The following is a 20,532-nucleotide window of genomic DNA, read 5'->3' as shown; positions in this document are numbered from 1 at the left end:
CGGGGCGGGCGGGCCGTCGGCACCCAGCCTTTTCACCTCCTTCCGTCCAGGCAAGTTGGCCCGGCTTCCGATTCCTTTGGAAAGTCGCCCCCAGGCCACCGAACGACCCTGAATCCAGGCCCCAGGCCCGCGCGGGGAGAGGCCTCCCAGGCTTTGGGCAGTTGGGCCCACCTCGCTGGCCTTCCGCCCGTTGCGGGCGCAGTGGCCTCCTGGCCTCTGGGCGGGGAGCGGCCTTCCTGCACAGGACCACTCGGGCCCCCGCCCTGACAGGGCCGGGACAGGGCTGTGGACCCGCCAGCTGCTGCCTTATTTTTAGCCCCATTCCATTCGCGCGGTTATATTTAACTCGGTCCACTCCGAGGAGGTCGCTCGGACAACGAATTCTCCGCATCGCAGCTTGGACCCGCCCGCCTTGCTTGCCTCGGGGGCAGTGAGTTACTCCAGGGGCAGATTGGAAAACCCCTGAGTGAGAATCTTTGACATCTGCGGAGCTTGGCGGGGATGGGAGAAAGGGAGGTCTGGATCTGACAGCAGTCGCTGGGGCACCAGCATTTGCTGGGAGTGGGGATTCCTCCTTGCAGGGGAATGGGTAAAGGAGGCGAATTTGGTCCTATGGGAAGTATTCTCCGCAGGGAGTACCGAGGGCATTTCCTACTTATGCATGACCCAGAGCACCCAGGTAACCTCTTTACAACTCTGCCTTTCAAAAAGTTTAAGATTTTGTATTCACGCGGGAATCGCCTCTCCTCCCGAATCCCCAACGCATCCAATAGGATACACAATTTCAGTTAATGCGTTGTTTTTTTTTCAGTTCCAGCTCAGTCTTCTCTGGGTAAAATCTCAAACAGACCATGTCCCTGGCTCACTCGCATCCTGGAGAAAGGACCCACTGGATAACATACAGAAACACCATTGCAGTGCACACGTTATTCACAAAGAAAGTCAGTCTGAATTTACAACACAAAAGCCATCTAGCAAAGGTACACGTACAGATGATGCGACTTGAGCAGGGATGTTGAAACACATTCTTGGGGGATTCTTCTCCTAATTCACTTAAAGAAACAACTTTCTGGGACCAGCAGGTGGTGTAGTGCTCAAGGTGCTGGACTCCTACATGGTTGACCACGGTTTGAGTCCCAGATTTGGTGGCTTGAAAATCATGCTGGGCATTTCTGCATGCATGCCCAAAATTCCAGGAGAGGAATGGAGGAGAAGGGATTCTAGTGTGGCCATGGCCCTTAGGACATGATTTCTCACTGTCTCTCTCTGGCCAGCGCACAGGCTCTATGACAAAAAAGAAAAACAAACAAACAAACCTTTAAAACAAAAACAAAAAAGAGGGCCTGCAGGTGGCGTGGTGGTGGTTAAAGGCCCTGGATTCCCACATGACCACAACAGTTCAAGTCCCAGACCTGGCGGCTTACTTTCTCACTTTACTTCTAACTCTCTCTTTCTGTCCCTCTCTGGTCAAATTTAAATAAATAAATGCAGTTAAGTAAAATAATTATTTTTTTAAAGGAATAACTTTCTTTTTCTTGGATCCAAAGTAGGTATTTCTGGCCGCCTTTTTAGTAGATCTCTTTGCAAAGCAGAAACTTCTTGGAGCATACGTACAGCTGAATGCAGGGGGAGAGGACGTGTGTGTTTATTTGCTCATTTATTAATGTATTAATACTTTATTGAACTGTTGTAGACTGTAAAGTCCTGGGATCAAAGAACTGGGCTAACCCATAGAGCAGAGGTTGAGGGAGCTCAACCCTACATGCCTACCACAGTTCTAATCCCAACCTCGGTGGCTTGAAAAATACTCCCAGGCTAGTGTGCAGCCACAAATCCCGACAAGATAGAGAAATGGAAAAGGGATTGCAGTGTGACCATGCCCTGTTGTGCCCCTCCCATCCTGCCTCACCCTCATGCACCCTCTGGCAATTTAAACAAACAAACAAATAATTAAACCCAAGAACTCTCAGAGAAGAGCCAGGGGAGAGAATCATCAGTATTCCCGGTGTCAGTGGATGCAAACTAGAGGCCGAGGGAAACAGTGGTGAGGAGGGCCTCCTACACTGGGTGGAGAACAAGAAAGTCTGAAGTCCTCCAGTACAGAAGTTAATACTGACTACGACTAGCTAGCTCTGACTTCAAGGGTATTCAGGAAACATTAGAGAGAAATAAAATTAGAACCTGGGATACTTTGGGAAAAGAATGTACTTTTCCCAAAAAGTCAGAGGGTACTTGGTCCCAAGGGAAATGGGCAGCAGACGTGTGACAAGGCAACAGAAGAAGAATGGAAGAAGAGAGAAGGGAGAGTGTCAAAACTGAACTGTGCACAGACATTTTGTCTAGGTCCAGCATAACCCCTTTAGGCCGCATGGAAGTACGTTGGCTAACACATGGGAGAAATTCAAAGGTGAACATAAGTAAATAAAAAGACCTAAGGAGGGGCAGGGCTGGCAGATGGCATGGTGGTTAGGGACACTAGACTCCCACATGGCTGACTGCAGCCTGGAGGCTTGCTTTCTCACTTTCTCTCATTCTGTCCCTCTCTGGTCAAATTAAAATAAATAAATGGATAAACAAAGTTAAATAAAATAATTCTTAAAAAAAAAAAGATCTAAGGGGGAATGGCAGGTGGCTTGGTGGATTCCCACATGGCCAACCATGGTTCAAGTCCCAGACCTGACAGCTTGCTTTCTCATGTTCCCTTTCTCTCTCTTTCTCTGTCTCACTCTGGTCAAATTTCAAAAAATAATAATAACAAATGGAACTAAGTAAATAAATATAAAAAAAAAAAAAAGATCTAAGGGAACAGAATGAAAAGAGAGACTATCGAATGGTTGGTTGGTAGACTCAGCTATTCTCCCAACTATAACTCGCCAATGGCCAGGCATTGAGACTACAGGATGAGTAAGGATGGAAACTCCACCTTTAGAATGTTAACCCCACAAGGGCAAGATTTTGATCTGTTTTCTTCACAGTTCTATCCCTAGCTTCCAGTCAAGTACTGGGAGAGGAGGGCAGTCAGTCAATCTTGGTTGAATGACCAGATCAGTAAGACAGAGCTCTGCTCTGATGGACTTAGTCAAGAAAGTTCATTGTTAAAATACAGTGTGTTGGGGGAACCAGCAGTTAGCGTAATGGCTATGTCGCTGGACTCCCACGTAGTCGACCACGGTTTGTGTCCCGGACCCGGTGGCTTAAAACCCACGCCGGGCGCGTGTGCGTGCGTGCCCAAGATCCCGAGAGGAGAATGGAGGAGAAGGGATTGCAGTGTGGCCATCCCCTCTGGGGGGTGATTTCTCGCTTTCTGTCTCTCTGTCTCTCTCTGTCTGTCTGGCGAGCGCACTCACCCTATAGTAAAAAACCTCTCAAAAAAAAAAAATACATGGGGCCGGCAGGTGGCATGGTGGTTGAGGACGCTGGACTCCCACATGGCCGACCATGGTTCAAGTCCTGGACCTGAAGGCTTGCTCTCTCACTTTCCCTCTCTCTCTTTCTCTCTCACTCTGTCCCTCTCTGGTCAAAATAAAAAAATGAAATAAATGAATGAATAAATAAATAATAAAATAATTATTTTTAAAAAAAATACAGTGTGTTGGGGCTGGCAGGTGGTGTGTTGGATAAGGGTGCTGGATTCCCACATGGCAAACCATGGTTCAAGTCCTGGACCTGGTGGCTTGCTTCCTCGCTTTCCTTTTCTCTCTCTCTCTGTTTAAATTAAAAAATAACAATAACAGGGACCAGCAGTTAGCGTAATGGCTATGTCACTGGACTCCCACGTAGTTGACCATGGTTCAAGTCCTAGACCCGGTGGCTTAAAACTCACGCTGGGCGTGTGTGCGTGCCCAAGATCCCCGAGGAGAATGGAGGAGAAGGGATTGTGGCATGGCCATCCCCCCCTGGAGGGTGATTTCTCGCTGTCTGTCTCTGTCTGGCAAGCGCACACACCCTATAGCAAAAACCTCTAAATATATATATATAACAATAACAAATGGAATGAAATAAATAATTCTTTTAAAAATTATTTTTAAAAATATAGTGTGGCACATTATAAGTGTGTATCATTGAATGTTACAGGAGTGCAGAGTAGACATAACTAACTCTGCCTGGGAAAGACAAGAGGTGTGGAGGAATAATGCTCAGCTGTCTTGAATCACAACCAGCAGGTGAATGGAGAAGAACAGAGTTCTAAACAGGGGACACAGCATGAGCAAAGACACAGAGGTCTGTAAAACATGGGGAGCAGCATGTAGTTTGGTAAGACTGAAATGAGATGGGAGAGTAACTGGAGTTGATGCTGAAGAGAGTGGACAAGGGTAAACTTGTGAAGGTTTCTGAATGTTGGCTAAAGAGCCTGAATTGATAGGGAGCCACTAAAAGGTTTTAACTTCGCAATTGGCATTATCAGACTCAAATTTTGAAATGATCTTTTGGGGTTATGTGAATAGTAAGGAAGCTATTTCAGTTATCTAAGTAAGAGGTGATGACGCTGTGATTTAAATTATCTGCAGTGGGACTGGAGAAGAGGATGAATTAGAGAGGATTAAGGAAGTAAAACTGATAGGACTAAGTGTCTGATTAATAAGGGAGAGAGTTTATGGTAACTCCCAGATATGAAATTTAGGTGTCTGGAGGAAGTGATGATTTATCATTAAAAGAGATGGAGAGGGGACCAGCAGGTGGCATGGTGGTGAAGGCGCTGGACACTCCCACATAGCCAACCACGGATCAAGAACTGGACCTGGTGGCTTGCTTTCTCGCTTTCCCTCTCTCTGTCTCTCTCTGTGTCTGTGTTTCTCTGGTCAAATTAAAGTAAATGAATGAATGAATAAATAAATAAAATATAAGAAAAAAAAAAAAGAGAGAGATGGAGAGGACCAGGAGGTGACATAGGGATTGGGGAGCTGGACTCCCACATAGCTGACCTCCCACATAGCTGACCACAATTCAAGTCCCGAACCTGGCAGCTTGCTTTCTCACTCTCCCTTTCTGTCTGTGTCTCTTGTTGAAATTAAAGAAAAATTATAATAAATAAAATTTAAAGTAAATAAACCTTAAAAAAAATAAAGAGAGATGGAGAAGGGCTGGCAGGTGGCATGGCGGCTAAGGATGCTGGAATCCCACATGGTCGACTGTGGTTCAAGTCCCTGACCTGGCAGCTTGCTTTCTCACTTTCCCTCTTCCTCTCCCTCTCTCACTCTGACCAAATTAAAATTAATTAATTAATTAAGTTAAGTAAAGTAATTCTTAAAAAAAAAAAGAGAGAGGGATGGGAAGGAGCTGGCAGGTGACACAGTGGTTAAAGTGCTGAGCTCCCACATGGGCTACTAAGGTTCAAGTCCTAGACCTGGCAGCTTGCTTTTTCACTTCCCCTCTCTCTTTCTGTGTCTCTCTCTGGTCAAATTAAAATAACAATAATTTTAATTTTATTTATTATTATTTTCCAGTTTGACCAGAGAGAGACAGAGAGAAATGGAGAAGGAAAGTGAGAAAGGATGCCACCAGGTCCAGGACTTGAACCATGGTCGGCCATGTGGGAATCTACTGCCTTTAACCACCATGCCAGCTGCCAGTCCCAATAATTCTTTTTAAAAAAGAGAGAGATGGAGAATACAGATCGAGGAACACTCTTTAGTCTCTTTTTTCTCAGTTATCCACTTAACTACCCAAGTTTTCTCTAAATATCAGTCAGAGAATGCCTTTCAATTCTCCGGTCAAAAACCTTTGATGCCATTTTATTGTTTGTAGAAGAAAAGATATTTGGTGAGATATTTCAAGTGTAGGGACCAGCATATGGCATAATGGTTATGTTACCGGACTCTCACATAGTCAACAGTGGTTCGAGTCCTGGACCTAGCAGCTTGAAACTCAGGTGAGCGCATGTGCGTACGTGCCCAAAATCCTGAGAAGAAAATGGAGGAGAAGGAATTGTGGTGTGGCCATCCCCTCTATGGGGTGATTTCTCACTTTCCATATCTCTGTTTCTCTGGTAAGTGCACATGCCCTATAGCAAAAATCTCTTTTTAGAAAAAAAGATATTTCAGGACCAGCAGTTAGCGTAATGGCTATGTCGCTGGACTCTCATGTAGCCGACCACGGTTCGTGTCCCGGACCCAGCAGCTTAAACTCACGCCAGGCGTGTGTGCGTGCATGCCCAAGATCCCGAGAGGAGAATGGAGGAGAAGGGATTGTGGCATGGCCATCGCCCCTGGGGGGTGATTTCTTGCTTTCTGTCTCTGTCTCTCTCTGTCTGGCTGGCGAGCTCATGCGCCCTATAGCAAAAATCTCTCTCAAAAAAAAAAAAAAAAGAAATTTCAAGTACGCATGCGCCCTATAGCAAAAATCTCTCCCAAAAAAAAAAAAAAAAGATATTTCAAGTATATTATGCTCTGGCTCTAACTTACCTTAAGTTTCATTAGGATTCTTTCTCTCTCTCTCTCTTCCTCTCAGGTTTTTTTTTTTTTTCTTTTCTTCCAGAGTCTGAGCATGCTCACCAGAAAGAGACAGAGACACAGAGAGAGGGTGAAAGAGAAAGCATCCCTCATGGGGAATGATCATATTACCCTTCTCTACTTTTTTTTTATTTTAAGAAAGTTATTTATTTATTTTTATTTTACTTATTCATTTATTTTAATTTGACCAGAGAGGGACAGAGTGAGAGTGAGAATGAGAAAGAGAGAGAGAAAGCAAGCCTCCAGGTCCAGGACTCAAACCGAGGTTGGCCATGTTGGAGTCCAGCACCCCTAACCACCACACCACCTGCCGGCCTCACTTTCACTTTCTTACCTTTCCCAGTCTGGGGTATGCACACCTCTGCACCTGATATGTTTTTCAAGCCACTAGGTCCAGGACTTGAACTGTGGACTCTTCCATGTGGGATCCAGATGCCTTAACCACCAGACCAAAGAGCCAGCCTAGCACTCCATTTTCTAGTCCCGTGGGACAATAATCCATTCCTAGGACACATCCTGACCTTACCAATTATGTGATATTGAGAAAATTTCTTAGATTTTCTTTCCTGTGCCTCATTTCTTTATCTGTAGAATGGGGATAATGGTACCTTCTTTACAGGGGAATCTTGTTGTAAAGTTGGGGAGACCGCAAACACATAGAGTAAGGTTTGGCCCATAGTTATGGATCACTCAAAAAAAAAAAAAAAGAAAAAAAATTAAATCAATTATGTCTTTGCAATGTCTTTTTGTTGTTGTTGTTTTCTGATTAAGAGACATGGTCCCAACTTTCTAGGAGTCTTTCAGGTTAGTTTGCAAGAATGAGAGAAGCAGACATTGTAAGCCCTTGAAGTTAGAGATTGAGAGGCTTAGATTATTATTATTTTTATCCTGAAAGGTGACAATTGTAGAATTTTGAGCAGTAAAAATGACTGGATATGTGTCTTAGCAATATCACTCTATCATCAGTGTGGGGAATGGAATGAAAGGGGAAGATGAATTCAGCTTTGCTCATCCTGAATTGGAGGTGCTGGTGGAATTTTGGGTAGAGATAATTAGCAGGAGCTAAGAGTTTGAGTAGGACTGATGGAAATATAATGTGAGCCACAAATGTGACCCAAGTATGTACTTTGAAGTTTCTAATAAGAACATTTTAAAAAAGTGAACATAAACAGATAAAATTGATTTGGGGACTTAATTTGATTTTAATGATTCTTTTTATTTAACCTAACATACCTAAAAATATTGCCATTTCAGCATGTAATTGACATAAAATTTATTGAAATAGTTTTCATTCACTTTTTTTCCTAGGTCCTTGAAATGTGCTGTGTATTTTAACCTTACAGCTATCTCAATTTGAACTAGCTGCATTTCAAATGATTCATAGCCACATATGGCTAATGCCTATAATATTAGATAGCTTAGGGGTCAGCAGGTGGCATGGTGGTTAAAGGTGCCAGATTCCCAAATGGCCGACTGCGGTTCGAGTCCCGGACCTGGTGACTTGCTTTCTCCCGTTCTCTCTATCACTGGTCAAATAAAATAATAATAATAAATAGAAATAAATACAAAAATAATTCTTAAAATAATTAAATAGCTTAGATATAGAACTTAAGGGTGAAGTCAAGACTCCAAATAAAAATTTGAGAGTCGGGCTAGCTCTATACCCGGTTGGTTAAGGCAGCCAGATCCCACGTGGCTGACCTCATGGTTCAAGTCCTAGATTCAGTAGCTTGAGAAACACACTGGGTATGTGTGCATGTATACCCAAAATACTGAAAAGAGGGAGACTTTCTCTCACTCTTGCTGTCTTGCTCTGTCCCTCTCTGGTAAAAATTAAAATAAATAAATAAAGTTAAATAAAATAATTCTTTAAAAAAATAAACAAATACTTATTTTCTTCTAGTTTCTGTGGATCAGAAACTCAGAAAGGGCATAGCTTCATGGCTCTTTTCTTTTTCTTTCTTTCTTCCCTGCCTCCCTTTGGTTTTTGCTATAGAGAGAGACAGTGAGAAGGAAAGTGAGAAATCACCCTGTAGACGATATGGACATGCCCCAATCCATTCTCCATTCTCCTGGGATTTGGGACGCGCACACACAACTGCAGTGCGGTTTTCTTTTTCCTTTTTTTAAAATAATTATTTAATTAATTTCATTAGAGAGAGAGGGAAAATAAGAAAGCAAGCCATCAGGTCCTAGACTTGAACCACAGTTAGCCATGTGGAAGCATCCAGCACCTTAACCACCACACCACCTGCTGGTCTCAGCAGTGTGATTTTCAAGCCACCAGGTTCATGACTCAACCATTGGTTGGCCATGGGGAGTCCAGCATCTTAACCACCACACCACCTGCTGGCCCCAAGCTTCATAGTTCTTGGTCCGAGTCTCTTATGAGGTTGCAGACAAGCTGTTGACTAGGACTAAGATAATTTTAAGATTTGACAGGGGCTCATTTACATGACTATTTTGTTGTTGTTGTTTTAAAGAACTATTTTAACTTTATTTATTTATTTATTTTAATTTGACCAGAGAGGGACAGAGAAAGAGAGAAGGAGAAAGCAAGCTGTCAAGTCTGGGACTCGAATCGTGGTCAGCCATGTGGGAGTCCAACATCCTTAATCTCATGCCACCTGCTGTTCCCCACCATGACTTATTTTATTTTTGGAGAGGTTTTTGCCATAGGGAGCGTGTGCTCACCAGAAAGACAGAGACAGAGAGATAGAAAGCAAGAAATCACCCCCTAGGGAGGATGGCCATGCCACAATCCCTTCTCCTCCATTCTCCTCTCGAGATTGTGGGCACACACACACATGTGCCCAGCATGAGTTTAAGCCACCAGGTCCAGGACTTGATCCATGGTCAAGTACATGGGAGTCCAGCGACATAGCCATTACGCTGACTGCTGGTCTCCCACCATGACTTTTTACAGGAATCTTCAGTTTTTTTGTCATGGAGGTCTCCCTGTAGGACTTCTAGTTGTCCTTATGGCAGGGTAACTGGTTCCCAGAGCAATGACAGAGAGAAAAAGCAAGGAAGAAGCCTTAGCATCTATGATCTAGCCTTGTCACATGCTGTCACTTCTGCTAAGTCTGATGGTCACACAGATCAACCCTGATACAATGTAGAGTACACTGTAAAAGAATGTCAAACCAGAGGCTGGCTGGTGGTGTGGTAATGAAGGTGGCTGGATCCCATATGGCCAATCATGTGGTTCAAGACCCAGACTTGGCAATTTGAGGAAAAAAGCCAGGTACCTGTGCATGTATACTCAAAATCCTGAGGGGAGAATGGTAGAGAGGGGATTGTGGAGTGGCCTTGCTGGGGGAGTGCTTTCTTACTTTCCCTCTTTCTGTCTCTCTACAGTGAATGCACACACCATAAAACGATTGTTTTTTTAAAAGATGTCAAACCAGAAAGTAGGGTTCAGTGAGAGTTATCTTAGAGGATAGCTACACAGTCCACCCTTTAACCCCTTTAATTTATGTTGTTCCCACTTGTAAAATGTACTCACTCATCCGTCTCTCTCGAGTTTCTCGAAAGTCTCGTTTCATTACAGCATCAGCACAGAGTACAGAATATCATTATATAAATCCAGATCCAGTTCAGGTGTAGATTAGACTTCCCAGGTACAGTTCCGTAAGCATAGGTCCTTGAGTACAGTTCCTTTCGATCCGAAGACTTGCAATCAAGAGACGGGCTATATTCCTCCGCACATACTCAATATATAATATGATGATAGGGCAGGCATAAGATAACTGTTATGGAGACACATATTCCAGAAGAAGGAAGAGTTACTTGTCCCGGGGCCAGCAGATGGCATGGTGTTAAAGTGCTGGACTTCCACATGGTTGATCATAGTTTAAGTCCCAGATCTGGAGGCTTGCTTTCTTACTTTCCCTTTCTCTCTGGTCGAATTTATTGACTTATTTTAAAAATTTTTAAATAATTATTTTATTTTAACTTTATTCATTTATTTATTTATTTTGTAATTTGACCAGAGAGGGACAGAGTGAGAAAGAGAGAGAGAAAGAGTGAGAAGGCCAGCTGCCAGGTCTGGGACTCAAACCGCAGTCGGCCATGTGGGAGTCCAGTGCCCTTAACCACCATGCCACCTGCCAGCCCCTCTCTGGTCAAATTAAATAATAATGATAATAATAATAATAACAACAAATACAATTAAATTAATAAAATTTTAAAGAGTTTCTTATCCTTAGCAATTCTGAAATCCAGTTAAGCACAGTTTGGCATCTCTGTAATTTGGGCTCCGTGCCCCAAAATAATTCTCCATGACTCTTGGTGATACTTTCTTGATTCTAGTTTCTCCCCTCTAAGTCATCCTTCCTTTCTCAAGTAAGATAGCCTGTATTTGCAACTGAGCAGATTTTTCAGCCTGCTTTTAGAAGTTTGGTGGTGGTGGTGGTGGGAGTACAAAGAATTCTTCATTTTGTACCATTTATGTCCTTTCTGTCCAAGTCTGAAGTGTTTCTGCCAATGCAATGCTCTTTTTGCTAACAAAATTCTCCAGGCAGTTCTTGTCTTTTTCATAGTCAAGTACGTTGATGGAAATGAACCCCATTCCAGTTCCAGAAGGTGAAACCTGCTTGCTTTCATCCCGATATGGTGTTTTCTTTTATTCACCTTGCTAAATATTCCAACGTGGTCAAATGATGTCATATGGCCAGGAAAGCAAAAGGGGAAGATTATTCAGAAGTTTCTGTGAAAGGTTTTCTTTGCTGGAAAAAAAGATCTCCAGGGAAGAAAGCATCTCTCTCCTACCAGCCATTGTTATGTCTTTGTCACACTCGCTGTAGTCATCTTGTGGCCTTGAAGCCAGCGGAAGAAAAAGAAAAAAAGATGGAAAACACTTGGGTTCTTTGTTATGTAATAGAACAACTGAGTGGGTCAATTCTGGAAAAACAAATTTCCTTTATTTTTCAAATTATTTTCTAATTACGACCATGAATTTTTAGTGGACTCAAGTGGCTGGGGGGTGTTTTGTTTGGTTTGGTGTCAAGTGCTCAGATAAAGGTTGGAGAAAGTGGCCAATGGGGCACAAGCCAGGTTCTGCGATTACCGTTTGCAAGCAGAGTGGGCTTTACAAATACTTTAGGAATACTGGATTATCCTTACCGATTTCCCTTTTCCGTTTCCTCACCTTTGTCTTTTCCTCCCCCCCCCTTTCCTGTGCCCCAGTGCTTCTTCTATTCCTTTCCCCTTCACTTTTCCTTACTTTATTCCCCTTGGTCTTCCTTTTTTTCCTGGCAAAGCTTCCTGGTTCTTGTCATCTTCTAGCTACCATTTATTTGCATACATAGTTTTAGTAAATTTTTGTAACAACATTTAGTAGGTACTAATGCTACTCCTTTTCATTTAATTTAATTTATTTATATTTTGCCATAGGGCACGAGTCCTCACAGGAGAGAGAAATTAGAATGAGCAATCACTCCTGGGGGGATAGCCATGCCATAGTCCCTTTCTCTTCCATTCTGCTCCTGGAATTTTGGCACACATGCACACGCACCCAGTGTGTTTACTGGGTCCAGAATTTGAATGGTGCCGTGGGCCTTGTGGAATCCAGCTGCCTTAGCTATACCACCAACTGGCCCAATATTCCCATTTTTTAGTTGGAAGATGAAAATAAGCAACTTGCTCATGACCATACAGCTAAAAATGTCCTAATGGACATCGACCACAAGCTTATATGATTCCAGACTGCGTTCTGTTTTGTTTTAGAAAGATTTTTGCTATAGGGCATGTGTGCTTGTTGGAAAGACAGCGAGAGATAAAGAGACAGAAAGCGAGAAATCATCCCCCCCCCCCAGGGAGGATGACCACAATGCAATCCCTTCTCCATTCTACTCTCAACCTTGGGCATTCCCGTACACGTGCCTGGCATTTAAGTCAAGGGGTCCAGGACTCAAACCACCGTCAACTACGGGGGAGTCCAACGACATAACCATTATGCCATCTGCTGGCTCCAATTCCAGACTGCGTTCTAATCATTATGTATGAGTGAAATGAACTCTTCTAAAGAAAAACAATGACCCATACCTCAGTGTCATACTAGTAAGATCCATATACCCAGGAGATGACTATAGAACTATATAAATAGAAAGCTAGAGGCAAAGCCTGACATTCTCGCTGGGACCAAGACTGTGGCTTTTACACAATCAAAGTATAAGGGTTTCTTTCCTTTAAAACAGGAGATAACATTCTGAAAGTTGTTCACAACAAGATTCTAATTTCTCCAACCACTCCTTAGCCTATGACGTTAGCCATTTCCCTAGGGAGCTGGTTATTTTGTCACATTGCAGGCAGCTAGACGAGACAGCAATCTCGGTCCCAGGTCCTCTCACCCACTCCCACCTATTAAGAGCTGCTAAAAGGGTGGCAGCCACCTCCTCCGAGATTTAGCTCTTTTTTTCTGTAATGTTTTATACTAAGTGTGGCCAAGGGACCGAAGGGGAAGAATCTTCGTGTATTTAGCTTAGAAAACTTTCCTCTTGGTGTCCGGATTATGCCCTTGCTTCCTGTGAGCACATTTAGTTTTGAAGTGTATATTTCTTTTTTTTTTTTTTTTTTTTTAATAGGAAGTAGGTTTCAAAAACTGCCGGTGGAATCTTCTCTCTGGTAGTCTTATCAGTCTGTAACTCACCGAGACTCCTTAGGAATTCAAACTTCCTTGAATGCAGCACTTTACAGAGGAAAATGTTTTCTTTGTGGTCTGACTTGGGTGTTGTTTAGAGAAAGTGATATTTGGTTTGGAGCTTGGCGGTCTGCTTGCCCTCTGGCAGATCGGGGCGGTAGCTCACAAAGAGCCAGGTGCTCTAGGGCATTTACAGTTTTTGAATATTCACTCTCTATTATTTAAAAAGACTTCCACAAAAACAACGATATCCACTCTTTTATTATGTTAATCTCATGTACATACCTCTTGGAATTGTTTATATAGGGTATTTTGACTATGGTATTGTTTGCCTAAGGAGGAAAACAAGATAACAATCTTGTCATGCAATATTTACAGTCTGCAAGCAGTATATATTTAGGGAACCTTGCTAAAATATTACATGACAGGAAATTTCAATAAGCATGTTTAAATGAATTCTAAGAAACCAGACAGAAAGGAAATATGCCTCTCTGGTTCTGAAACATTTATCTCCCTGGGTGGAAAAGGGTAGGGGTAAGCCTTTGAATGATAGATAGTCCGAGAGAAAAGTGCACATTAATCTGTGGTTTAATGCGTTCCCTAAATGTCTTAATTGCTTTTAAAGTCATGTAAATAAATAACATTCAAAGGGTGTGAATGAATATCCTTAGAAAATGCTTTTCCTGATCAGAGAGGACTCCTATGTGAAATATTTTTAAGGTACTGCAAATACTCTTCAGCTCAGAATGAACAAACCTGTGTTTGGGGAATGAACTGACCCCCTGTTAGAGTAGGAATGTTTTTTGTTTTGTTTTGTTTCTCCATGAGGCTAATCCTTGCCCTAAGTATTCACATGTTATTTTACAGTGGAAGGAAGGATCAATTCACCCAGGGAGGGACAGGCTTTAGGAAAACCATCCCAGAAGATCTTGGATAGCTAAATCTTAAGGGCAGTTACAGTACTTTACAGTTCAGAATGAAATCTGAAAATAAACTCAGTATCCCTTTAGTTTTATTTCTGAACAGAACATTTTATGCCCTATAAAGAGAGGTTAAAAAAAAAAAAAGATTGTTTTATGGGGCCAGTGGGTGGCGTGGCAGTTGACGGCACTGGATTGTCACATGGAGGACTGTGGTTCGAGTCCTGGACCTGGTGGCTTGCTTTTTTGCTTTCCCTTTCTCTCTTTCAGTTTGGTCAAATTAAAAAATAATAATAATGGGACCAACAGTTGGCTTAATGGCTATGTCGCTGGACTCCCATGTAGTCGACCACGGTTCGAGTCCTGGACCCGGTGGCATAAACTCACGCCGGGCGCATGTGCAGGCATGCCCAAGACCCAGAGAGGAGAATGGAGAAGGGATTGTAACGTGGTCATCCCCTCTGGGGGGTGATTTCTCACTTTCCATCTCTCTGTCTCTCCCTGTCTTTCTGGCAAGTGCATGTGCCCTATAGCAAAAACCTCTCAAAAATTGTTGTTGTTGTTGTTATAGGGCATGTGCTTGTTGGAGACAGAGATAGGGAAAATAAGAAATCACTCCGGTTTCCTGGGGGAATGACCATGCTGCTATCGCTTCTCCTTTCATTCTCCTCTTGCGCTTTTTTGGGAACACATACACTTGCATCCTGTGTGTTTTAGGCCGCCTTGTCCAGGCTTGGACCATGTCGCTGGGCATGTGGGATCCAGCTGCCTTGACCTCCCCACCATTTGCTGACTGCCTTTCTGCCTTTCTATTGTCCTCCACATTCTTTATTTTTTAAAAAATAATTCTTTTATTTAACTTCATTTATTTTAATTTACCAGAGAGGGACAGAGAGAGAGTGAGAGAGAAAGCAAGCCACCAGATCCGGGACTTGAACCACAGTCAACCATGTGGGAGTCCAGTGCCCTTAACCACCATGACACTTGCCAACCTCTCATTCTTTTTTTTTTAATTAAAAAAATGATTTATTCATTCATTTTATTTTAACTTGACAAGAGATAGACACACACACACACACACACACACACACACACACAGAGGGAAAGTGAGAAGAAAGCAAGCTGCCCCGTCCAGAACCGTGGTCAAGCATGTGGGAGTGTCCAGTGCCTTAACCACCACGCCACCTGCTGGTCTCTCCCTCCCCTTTTTTTTCAAGAATTATTTATTTTACTGGGAACCAGCAGTTAGCGTAATGGCTATGTCGCTGGACTCCCATGTAGCCGACCGCGGTTCCAGTCCCGGACCTGGTGGCTTCAAACTCACGCTGGGTGTGTGTGCGTGCGTGCCCAAGATCCCGAGAGGAGAATGGAGGAGAAGGGATTGCAGTGTGACCATCCCCCCTGGGGGGTGATTTCTCACTTTCTGTCTCTATGTCTCTCTCTGTCTGTCTGGCGAGCGCACGCGCCCTACAGTAAAAATCTCTCAAAAAAAAAAAAAAAAAGAATTACTTATTTTACTTTATTTGTTATCATTATTTATTTTTTAGCCTGACCAGAGAGAGAGAGAAAGGGAATGTGAGAGGGACCAGCAGTTAGCGTAATGGCTATGTCGCTGGACTCCCATGTAGCCGACCGCGGTTCCAGTCCCGGACCTGGTGGCTTAAAACTCACGCTGGGTGTGTGTGCGTGCGTGCCCAAGATCCCGAGAGGAGAATGGAGGAGAAAGGACTGCGCCATAGCCATCCCTCCTGGGGGTTGATCTCTCGCTTCTGTCTCTTTGTCTCTCTCTGTCTGGCGAGCACACGTGCCCGATAGCAAAAACCTCTTAAAATTAAAAAAAAAAAAAAAAAAAGAAAGGGAAGAGAGGGCGAAAAGACAAAGCCCAAGTCTGGGACTCAAACCACAGCCAGCCATGTGAGAGTCCAGCACCTTAACCACCATACCACCCACCGGCCCATCCTCCACATTTTTAACTAAGCATCTATTTTCTCCCTACATTATATTCAGAACTGGAATTTTATGAGTTGAAATAAATGTGATTAAAAAAAGCTTTTAGAGCAATTTTAGGTTCACAACAAAATTAAGAGGCAGATACAGTGACCCCCAAGTAGCCTTCCCCATTATCAACAGTCCCTGCCATAGCAGGGCAGTTATTATAGTTGAGGAACCTGCATCAACACGCCATTATCACCTGAAGTCCATAGTTTACACTAGGTGTTGTATATTCTCTGGGTTTGGGCTACGTATGATGACATGCATCTACCATTGCAGTATCAGACAAAGTGTTTTCGCTGCCCTAAAAATTCTGTGTCTGCCTACTCAGCCCCATCCCTGATATCTGCTCTTTTTATTTGTCTACACAGTTATGCCTGGAAAAGCAGTTTTTATTACCACCAGCTTTAGGAGAAAAGGAAGTAGCAGGCAGGAAATATGCCACAGAATAAATAACCTGTTAAGAAACGAAACAGCTGTAACTGGAGTTTGACTATCAGATTCTTGCTGGATACACTTTAAAAGCACTGGAGAGGGGCCAGCAGGTGGCATAGTGGTTAAGGTGCTAGACTGCCAATGGAAGTTCACCGTGGTTCGAGTCCTTTTTTTCTCTTTTCTTTTTTCTTTTATTTTGCCATGGGGAACATCCTCTCATTGCAGAGAGACAGAAAGAGATAGTAGGAGAGAAAGTGAGAAATCAACCCCCGGGGCGATGGCACGCTACAATCCCTTCTCCGTTCTCCTCCTGGGATTCTGGACACACACGCATATGTACCCAGTGAGATTTTCAAGCCACTAGGTCCCACACTCAAACTGCAGTCGGTTGGCCATGTGGGAGTCCAGCACCTTAACCACTCAGTCACCTACTGGCCCCTTTCCTGAATCTTTTATTGGTCACTTTCAGTTCAATTCAAGCGCAGTATTAGCCAAAAAGAAAGGTCTCTGCTCACACAACTGTTTCCCCTAAAATAACTTGTCTTTTTCTTCTACCTCTTCCATGGCATTTCTCCCTCAAGTTTGCAAGATGCGTAATCACAGATGGGAATAGCTTTACTAGTGACGTAGATCTTAGTCCAAGGTACAGCTCTAAAAACAAGCTGGCGTCTTCAGACTCTGGGGTATATCAGATACTGTAGAAAACTTAAGAACAACCAGGTCCTGAGGTTGTTGCATTTCTTTGCTGTCGCGACCACTTGAGTTCTCACTAGAAAACTCAGCCACCTCGCCTCTTCATGGGCTCTGGCTAAGATGGGACACGATCGCACTGACTCTCCTCATTGTTCCTTTTATCTGGTCCTCAGAATCGCAAAGGTCTGACTGGCCTTTCATTCTGATACTGATACCTTAAGCTTTCCAGGGCAGCAACCCAGAGCATTACCCTGATCCGTGCCACGCGTAACTGGATTTCCCAATAAAGATGTCCGACTCGCTCCCAGCTGTCCCTTCATACTAGTTCTTGGCTCCAGCCAGCTGCTCCTCAAAAGCCTTATTCTGGGGACCAGCAGTTAGCGTAATGGCTATGTCGCTGGACTCCCATGTAGTCAACCGCGGTTTGAGTCCTGGACCCAGTGGCTTAAACTCACACTGGGCACGTGTGTGTGTGTGCCCAAGATCCCGAGAGAAGAATGGAGGAGAAGGGATTGTGGCATGGCTATCCCTCCCTGGGGGTAATTTCTCACTTTCTGTCTCTCTGTCTCTCTGTCTATCTCTTCCTGGCGAGCGCGCGTGCCCTGTAGCAAAAACCTCTTCCCCCCAAAAAAAGCCTTATTCAGGTAATTCTGTGTGTAAGACCCCACCATTTCTATCAGCCTGTGGAAACATGCCAATTTTTGGATAAAATTCTTAAATTATATTTGAGAAATGACAGGTACAAAACCACTGTCTTTTCCCAAAATGTTGGAGATCAGTAGGGTGCCAGATAAGAGAACTATCACTCTGGGCTTTGTTTGTTTGTTTGTTTGTTTCGGAGAGGTTTTTGCTATAGGGTGCATAGACTCACCAGAAAGACAGAGACAGAGAGACAGGAAGCGAGAAATCACCCCCCAGGGGGTTGGCCACGCCACAATCCCTTCTCCATTCTCCTCTCAGGATCTTGGGCATGCACGCATGCACTCGCGCGCGCCCGGCGTGAGTTTAAACCGTCAGGTCCAGGACTCGAACTGCAGTCGGCTTTGTGGGAGTTCAATGACATAGCCATTATGCTAACTGCTGGTCCCCTGGGGTTTGCTTTTTAAGAATTATGGGACCAGCAGGTGGTGTAGTAGTTAAGGGCACTGGACTCCCACATGGCCAACCGTAGTTCAAGTCCTGGACCTGGCAGCTTGCTTGCTTTCTCTCTCTCTCTGGTCAAATTTAAATAAATAAATAAATAAAGTTAAATAAAATAATTCTTAAAAAAACTTTCTTAAAAATAATAATTTCTTTAATTTTATTACTTTATTATTATTATTATTAAAACATTATTCATTTAATTTCATTAGTTATTCATTTGCTATAGTGCACATGTATTCACCAGAGAAAGGCAGACAGAGAGAAAAAGAGAGGGAAGAAAAGTGAGAAAGTAAACCGCCAGGTCCAGGACTTGAACCATGTGGGAGTCCAGTGTCTTAACCACCACACCACAGTGACTTTTTTTATTTTATTTTATTTTTTTACCACAGTGACTATGTAGAAGTAACCGTGGCTTTGTTAAGGGCCACACAGATCACATTTTAAAATAACTTCATTAACTTAAAATCGCTGCTTTAAGTGAACCAGTTGATGCCAGGAAAGAAAGAACAAATAACTAATAGGAGATAAAAGAAATTCTAATATGAGTAATAATGTCAACCAGTTATCGAGCACTTAATAGCTGTATAGGAAGGGAGGAATATTATCATTCAGTTCTCACGACTCTAAGAAGTAGATCTATTTTGAGTTCCTTTTTGAAGAAATTGAGATATAAGGGGTTTAAATGAATTGCTCAAGGTTCAGTAGCTAGTAATCAATTAAACTGAAATTTGAACCCAGGTCCAATACTTTAGCTATTACAGTACTTACGTTTGAAGCTCATTAAGACAATTTATTATTTTTATATTTAAGTTAATAATTATTTATTTAATTTTATTTATTCATTTATTTATTTTTTAATTTGACCATAGAGAGTGAGAGAGAAAGTGGGAAAGCAAGCCACCAGGTCCGGGACTCAAACCATGGTCATTCATATGGGAGTGTCCAGCGCCATAACCACCACACCACCTGCAGGCCCCAAGCTGATTTTTTTTTTTAAACTTTTTTTTCATTCGAAGGTGTTGGGCCTCTTGGTGGTGAAACTGAGGCTTGTGCTGGTGCCGCAGGACGCAGTGGGGCAGCGGGAACTTGACCTTGGAGTCATGGAGCTGCTTGACTGTGGGGGGTCAGCACTTGCTGGCTGCGATCTCCTCCACCCTCATGATCAGGCGCCCATGTCGCGGTCTGCAGAGTGGGTGGGGGATAGGTGATTGAGCGGGTACACCCCCAGGCCCAGTGGCTTCCCCGGGGGCTCAGCATGCCTCTGACTAGCAGCTGGGTGGCTATAAGAGGTGTGGGACCTCCAGATTCACTTTGAGGGGGACGGCCACAGCTCCCCAAAGGCGACGAGGTCTGCTTGCTGTCTGCACCTCTGTTAACACCGCTGCAAGGGCAATGGTTGACCACGGTTCAAGTCCCAGATGTGGCGGCTTGCTTTCTCATGTTCTCTCTCTCTCTCACACACACACTATCACTCTCTGGTCAAATTAGAATAAATAAATGGATATGTAAAATTAAATAATAAAATAATTCTAAAACCAATATTCTGAGTATTGGAAAAAACTGTGTAACTTTCTAAAATGATATCGCAGAAAGACAACACTCATCAGGACAAAGATCAGCTTTCTCTCTCTTGGAAATCTTTTCCATAGAGACACAATGTATGTTATTGAAATTTAAGTATTTATCTGTCCCCCACCCCACCACTGCCACTGGGCACCTACACCCGTCATGTTCCCTGAGCTGTTGTACACTCTTGGTCTTTGAACTCTCAAGATATCTGCACTCTGGCCCTCTGCTGTTGTCATCGGATCTCTATCCTGTGCTCTGGTAAACCCAGACTGGGTTTACCAGAATAGTAATAGTACTTAGTTAAAAGTAAGAAAAGAAGGCAGCAAACTGGGTGTTAAAAAATATTTTCAAGGCAGCTTGAAATGTCTTCAAATAAAGAGTCAGGCACAGCCAGAAGGCCTTTCAGGATTGGTGGAGCCCTTTGACATCAAGAAAGGCGTAATAAACACCCCTGAAGTCTGAGGGGATTGACTGATAATTGTAGGGACGGTAGCAGAAGATGACTGCTACCTGAGGGATGCAGTTACATCAGGGGATTTGAAGAGATAATGCCGACTTACAAAGCCTCTCCGCAGGGGCTATGCTAAAACGACTACACTAGACGGGTTTAGTTTGCACACCTATTTCAGGAATGCAGCCCGCCCTCCCTACCCGGATGAAACAGGATAGTCGCGCAATTAACCTTTAC

At 43.4% G+C, this 20,532-nt stretch overlaps 1 non-coding gene across 1 annotated transcript; it reads right to left on the bottom strand.

Moving 5' to 3' along the window:
- Positions 1 to 19,562: 19,562 nt before the first annotated feature.
- Positions 19,563 to 19,687, bottom strand: LOC114007677 (small nucleolar RNA SNORA68). Its single transcript, XR_003549261.1, has one exon. It is a non-coding gene; the product is annotated as a small nucleolar RNA SNORA68 (small nucleolar RNA).
- Positions 19,688 to 20,532: the final 845 nt, after the last annotated feature.

The sequence above is a fragment of the Tupaia chinensis genome, unplaced genomic scaffold (genome assembly GCF_000334495.1).
Source record: "Tupaia chinensis unplaced genomic scaffold, TupChi_1.0 Scaffold000215_1, whole genome shotgun sequence".
NCBI classification, from domain to species: Eukaryota; Metazoa; Chordata; class Mammalia; order Scandentia; family Tupaiidae; genus Tupaia; species Tupaia belangeri.
Note: the sequence above shows the minus strand (reverse complement) of the source record. Positions and strands in the feature narration are given on the sequence as shown.